The sequence below is a fragment of the Salvelinus sp. IW2-2015 genome, linkage group LG31 (genome assembly GCF_002910315.2).
Source record: "Salvelinus sp. IW2-2015 linkage group LG31, ASM291031v2, whole genome shotgun sequence".
Lineage (NCBI taxonomy): Eukaryota > Metazoa > Chordata > Actinopteri > Salmoniformes > Salmonidae > Salvelinus > Salvelinus sp. IW2-2015.
Window position 1 is genome coordinate 5,546,695 of NC_036870.1, and position 6,929 is coordinate 5,553,623.

The 6,929-nt window shown below is 40.1% G+C and overlaps 2 long non-coding RNA genes across 3 annotated transcripts in view; one reads left to right on the forward strand and one right to left on the reverse strand.

Moving 5' to 3' along the window:
• Positions 1–6,929, forward strand: part of LOC139023332 (uncharacterized) — a 92,810-nt gene that overhangs the window by 7,542 nt on the left and 78,339 nt on the right. The window lies entirely within an intron of this gene.
• LOC139023334 (uncharacterized) overlaps positions 1–6,929 on the reverse strand; it is a 107,872-nt gene that overhangs the window by 978 nt on the left and 99,965 nt on the right. The gene's annotated exons all lie outside the window — the stretch shown is intronic.

The following is a 6,929-nucleotide window of genomic DNA, read 5'->3' on the forward strand; positions in this document are numbered from 1 at the left end:
CAGGCAGGGAGCCCAGCCAACAGCGAGTTGCAGTAATCCAGACGGGAGATGACAAGTGCCTGGATTAGGACCTGCGCCGCTTCCTGCGTGAGGCAGGAAGTAATAATAAGATAATATTAGATAATTATCTTATTATTAATAATAATAATTAATTAATAATAATAATAATCTTAATAATAAGATAATAAAGATAATATCTTCTTATGGTTGAATATTTTAATCAATGGATTTTCCTTAGGGTGCTCATTAGTCTTTCAGTTGTTAGTCTTCTATTTTTTATCCTCTTATGTTTGTTGTGTAGTTTATTTTCATTGTTTTTTCCTGTGAAGCCATTGCGTTGCATCCATGTCTGAAATGTGCTGTGTAAATAAAGCTTGATTTGATTTGAACATATTGCAAAACAAATGAACCTCATGACTGACAATCAACATACTTAATTTTAATTTTATTTAACCTTTGTTTAACTAGGCAAGTCAGTTAAGAACAAATTCTTATTTACAATGATTGCCTACCAGGGAACAGTGGGTTAACTGCCTTGTTCAGGGGCAGAACAACATATTTTTACCTTGTCAGCTCTAACCACTAGGCTACCTGCCGCCCTCTTGCATAACCAATGAGCACATATTTTAGTCCGTCTTAGTATGAAAAACAGTATCAATTCAGTGTATCTTCCACTATGTCAAAACAGTTTCACTTTTCAACCAACCCAGTGCATTTGTTGAAACTGAAAAGTACGTGGCTTAAATTTGGCTTAGTTAGTCGGAGACTGGAGTCCTGGAGTCAGGTAAGTAAGCCTAAATGAGAACACCTGGGTTAATCCTGATTATGTTCAGTATGAACACCTGGGTTAATCCTGATAATGTTCAGTATGAACACCTGGGTTAATCCTGATTAGGTTCAGTATGAACACCTGGGTTAAGCCTGATTAGGTTCAGTATGAACACCTGGGTTAAGCCTGATTAGGTTCCGTATGAACACCTGGGTTAATCCTGATTAGGTTCSGTATGAACACATGCTGTTGGTCTAATGGTTCTCATTAAAACCCAGAATAGAAAACACCAATACTGGTGTGAATCTTGAGACGAAACAATGACAGAGGCAAAAATGATTTGTTCATAAAAACTTGTGTGCYTGAAAAAACGCTCCAAAACAAATGTTGTTCAACCATCCAGTTATTGAAGGTAAAACCACACTGCTGCTACTGAGCAGTAGAACAAGKGGGTTGGGCTGCAATTTGCTGTGAATTCAATGGAAATGTGACCACAAGAACAGTACAAAATCTTCAGGTGAGATATCTGCATTATTATCAGGATTTTACATTTCATATTCATATTTTTGTGACATCACTTCTATTATTAAATMATATCTGCCTTTTATAGACTCTGTGGAAGAACCTTAAACTGGCTTTAAAAAGAGAGAAAGCAGAGATCAGAAGAGAGCGATTTACTACTGGTGGTGGGCCACCAAAACAAGACAACACTGATGAATTGAGTGACTTCCTGTGTTGGGGATGAATCAGAATTAGTTGGGTAACATAGATAAGATATTTTATTTTCATAATATGCTTGTGAGATACTTGTCATTAGAATATTTCCCTTTGGACTATAGGGTTGGGAATTGCAGTTATCACTTCTCAGCTAGGGCTTAGTCACTTGGGGCCCAGAGAGGGGAGAGGTCAGGCTTGTCTTCATATGTCAATGTATCTGTTAAACCATGTGGTGCTATGCAGAATATAAGAAGGGGAGGAGGACAGAATGGAACATTGTCTTCTTATGGGAATGTGTCTGTAACTATTCCTAAACCATGTGAAGGGATGGCGTTATTAATGGGGAACCAGTTAGTTATCTCATACAATGTCTGTACGCCAGTCACTCCCTCCTTCTCTCATTGGGAGGAGGAGTATGGCAGTGTCTGGAACCATTGTATGTCCCCTCTGAGGTTGCCCTTATCTTGACCTAGTATATGACCTAAGAGGCTCACTGTAGTATCTAGAATTGACAATTGATATATGCCATTGGATGAGGCAATGTTTTAGTGCTATAAAGTACCAAGAACGAGATAAGAACCTTGTTTAGGAGACCAAACTGAACGATAATTTATAGCGAATGCTGTCTAGCTATGGGATACTCCTCTCTCAAGTAAAAGTCTTTCTTTGTGAACAGTTCCTATTATCTGTGGTTTGTCATGTCGACTAGGGGGTGGATCTTTGCTATAAAAGATCTCAGTTGCCATTATGTTGGGCACTCTCAACTTTTCATTAGAGATACTGAAATGTTGAAAGTCAAATGCTATTGCAAAAGCTTAATTATTATTAAAGGTGAAGTTTAAGTATAACTCTGACTGGTGTGTGGTTTGCTCTCTCATCATTTGGTAATACAGGAAATTGCCACGACACCTGTCTGGAATAATAGAGCAGCAGCAACCTCTGGATGGTATACCAGACGATGACCGACCTCTGGATGGTACACCGGACGATGACCGACCTCTGGATGGTACACCGGACGATGACACGACCTCTGGATGGTACACCGGACGATGACCGACCTCTGGATGGTACACCGGACGATGACCGACCTCTGGATGGTACACCGGACGATGACCGACCTCTGGATGGTACACCGGACGATGACCGACCTCTGGATGGTACACCGGACGATGACCGACCTCTGGATGGTACACCGGACGATGACCGACCTCTGGATGGTACACCGGACGATGACCGACCTCTGGATGGTACACCGGACGATGACCGACCTCTGGATGGTACACCGGACGATGACCGACCTCTGGATGGTACACCGGACGATGACCGACCTCTGGATGGTACACCGGACGATGACCGACCTCTGGATGGTACACCGGACGATGACCGACCTCTGGATGGTATACCGGACGATGACCGACCTCTGGATGGTACACCGGACGATGACCGACCTCTGGATGGTACACCGGACGATGACCGACTCTGGATGGTATACCGGACGATGACCATTTGGACAGTTCAAATGAAGAACTGAGCACAAATGGTACATATACCAAAGACAGTAAACTTGTTACTTCCTTTGGTAAATATATTCCACTATCTGAGTCAATCTTTATTCTTATTCATTCTAAGGACCATATGAGTTTATTTGTGCTTCTAACCGTGTTCTTTTTCCAGAGGAAAGGAATGTGAACAGGTTGGAAGAGCCAGTACACAGTGGGGTGAATGTGAACAGGTTGGAAGAGCCAGTACACAGTGAGGGTGAATGTGAACAGGTTGGAAGAGCCAGTACACAGTGAGGGTGAATGTGAACAGGTTGGAAGAGCCAGTACACAGTGAGGGTGAATGTGAACAGGTTGGAAGAGCCAGTATACAGTGAGGGTGAACGTGAACAGGTTGGAAGAGCCAGTACACAGTGAGGGTGGAATGTGAACAGGTTGGAAGAGCCAGTACACAGTGAGGGTGAATGTGAACAGGTTGGAAGAGCCAGTACACAGTGAGGGTGGAATGTGAACAGGTTGGAAGAGCCAGTACACAGTGAGGGTGAATGTGAACAGGTTGGAAGAGCCAGTACACAGTGAGGGTGTAATGTGGAACAGGTTGGAAGAGCCATTACACAGTGAAGGTGGAATGTAAACTATTAGTAGACCATATTACTATGTAGTAACTATGTAGTAACTATTAGTAGACCAGATTACTATGTAGTAACTATTAGTAGACCATATTACTATGTAGTAACTATAGTAGATCATATTACTATGTAGTAACTATTAGTAGACCATATACTATGTAGTAACTATTAGTAGACCAAGATTACTATGTAGTAAACTATGTAGTAGACCAGATACTATGTAGTACTTAGTAGAACATTACTATGTAGTAACTATTAGTAGACCATATTACTATGTAGTAACTATTAGTAGACCATGTTACTATGTAGTAACTATTAGTAGACCATGTTCTGACCCTAATATCCTCTGACCATATTACTATGTAGTAACTATTAGTAGACCATATTACTATGTAGTAACTATTAGTAGACCATATTACTATGTAGTAACTATTAGTAGATCATATTACTATGTAGTAACTATTAGTAGACCAGATTACTATGTAGTAACTATTAGTAGACCATATTACTATGTAGTAACTATGTAGTAACTATTAGTAGACCAGATTACTATGTAGTAACTATTAGTAGACCATATTACTATGTAAGTAACTATTAGTAGACCATGTTTCTGACCCTAATATTCTCTGACCATATTACTATGTAGTAACTATTAGTAGACCATATTACTATGTAGTAACTATTAGTAGACCATGTTTCTCACCCTAATATCCTCTGACCATGTTACTATGTAGTAACTATTAGTAGACCATATTACTATGTAGTAATATTAGTAGACCATATTACTATGTAGTAACTATTAGTAGACCATGTTACTATGTAGAACTATTAGTAGACCATGTTTCTCACCCTAATATCTCTGACCATGTTACTATGTAGGAACTATTAGTAGACCATATTACTATGTAGTAACTATTAGTTAGACATGTTACTATGTAGTAACTATTAGTAGACCATGTTACTATGTAGTAACTATTAGTAGACCATTTACTATGTAGTAACTATTAGTAGACCATGTTTCTCACCCTAAATATCCTCTGACCATGTTACTATGTAGTAACTATTAGTAGAACCATGTTACTATGTAGTAAACCATATTACTATGTAGTAACTATTAGTAGATCATGTTTCTCACCCTAATATCCTCTAACCATATTATTATGTAGTAACTATTAGTATATCATATTACTATGTATTACTATTAGTTGACCATTTACTATGCAGTAACTATTAGTAGACCATGTTTCTCATCCTAATATCCTCTGAACATATTACTATGTAGTAAGAAAACCAGTTGTTTATGGTTACGGTACTCCTCAGCATCAGGAGTTGATGGTAAACCAGTTGTTATGGTTCCGGTACTCCTCAGCATCAGGAGTTGATGAAAACCAGTTGTTATGGTTACGGTACTCCTCAGCTCAGGAGTTGATGGAAGACCAGTTGTTACGGTTACGGTACTCCTCAGCATCAGGAGTTGATGGAAAATCAGTTGTTATGGTTACTGTACTCCTCAGCATCAGGAGGTGATGGAAAACCAGTTGTTATGGTACGGTACTCCTCAGCATCAGGAGTTGATGGTAAACCAGTTGTTATGGTTACAGTACTCCTCAGCATCAGGAGTTGATGGTAAACCAGTTGTTATTGGTTATGGTACTCCTCAGCATCAGGAGTTGGACACTTGATGGGAACATGACATCCATCTAACCAGCCAATCACTCCTGGGAACTGCCCAATTCATAGATTGCACTTTATAGTTGGCTTGACCAGCAGCATCAGGAAACTTGATGTAAAGACTCCTCAGTTCACAAATGGCCCTGCAGACTTTGTCAACAATTAAAACACACAGTTGCTTTACTGGCACCACACAAATCACCAGTTTCACAATGAAAGATTCCAGATGCCAAAAACCTCAGTGATCAGAACTTGGAGAGAATTGGGTAAAGGCCATCCTCTGTGAGACAGAGGAAAGTCGAGGCTCAAGCAGAGATATTATCTCCAATGCATTTTCTTTGTACATACGAAAGCTGTCTCAAAGTAATGTAATGGATTACTCCTATCCACCATACTGGTCTGGCCTCTGTAGTGCATGTTGGTCTTCATTTAGACATTCCACATAGTCCAGGCTCCCTCACAAACAGCACTAAGCAGAAGTTAAACCTGCCTCTTTGAAAGGTTAATTTAAGCTTCCATTTAGTCCTAAAGTAGCTCTAATCCTCCCTCTTGCAATCGGCTTTGTTTAGTCCAGAACAGGCTAAATCTACCACTATTTTAAGATACGTCTGTGCAAGTCGTTTTTAGTTAAGACAGCTCAAACAAGCATTTTAGTCCGGACTAAGCTTAAGCCTTTTATGTGAAATCGGACCTGAGTGGTTTATTATAATATGACTAAATATGTTACTTTGTGTTGCAGGTGCCAGTCGAGAAATGGAACGGCAAGGCCACAGAAACATGACATAAGCAGAGCTGTGGGAGACCACCTCAAGCCCCATGGTAGAGCCGGGGGTGGTGTTTACCACTCCACCACGCCTTCAGCAGGCTTGAAAAGTGAGTGATCCATTTGTTTGCTTCAGTTCTCAGTAGTTGAATCCTTTGACTTATTGTTGATTTCAACAAATGCACTGAATTTATTCTGTTTTTCATACTAAGATGGAGCAAGAGTCTGTTGATTGGTTGGTCATTGGGTTCATTTATTTTGCAATAGGTTCAACCCAAACCAAGCTTTAATTATACAGCGCATTTCACAGAAGAAAAAAAAACACATACACAGCAAACAGAAGAATAACAACTGAAAGACTAATGAACATTTCAAGGAAATGCCTTTGATTAACAAGAACTGGATGCTACAACCCAAAATAGAAGCTTGTTTTACTACATTGTTTGTTGTTACGTTCCCCAGCAAGAAAACCAAAAATGTCCCTTAAACAGAAGAGGGAACTAACAAAGAGTCACTGACAACAACCACACACTAAACAGGTGGGGTTTTAGGAAGGGGTCTGAATGACACTATGGGGGTGACACTATGGGGGACCTAAAAGACACCCACCATGAGACCCACTAAAATCTGCCCAAGAAGAGACAAACAAAAGAAAAACACCACACCAAACTTAAAGACAGGAAGCAAACCAAAAAGTGGAGCAACTAAAGGTGTTGACTCGCCACATCTATCAAGACAACTGGAGCACTGGGCCAGACACTCTTAAATTGAACCTGGACCAGCTCAGGTGAACACCTTCCCACTAACAAGATGGACAAGCCAACACAGGTGTAATACATACTGAATAACGAGGTGACACCAATCAGTGCACCAAAGCACGT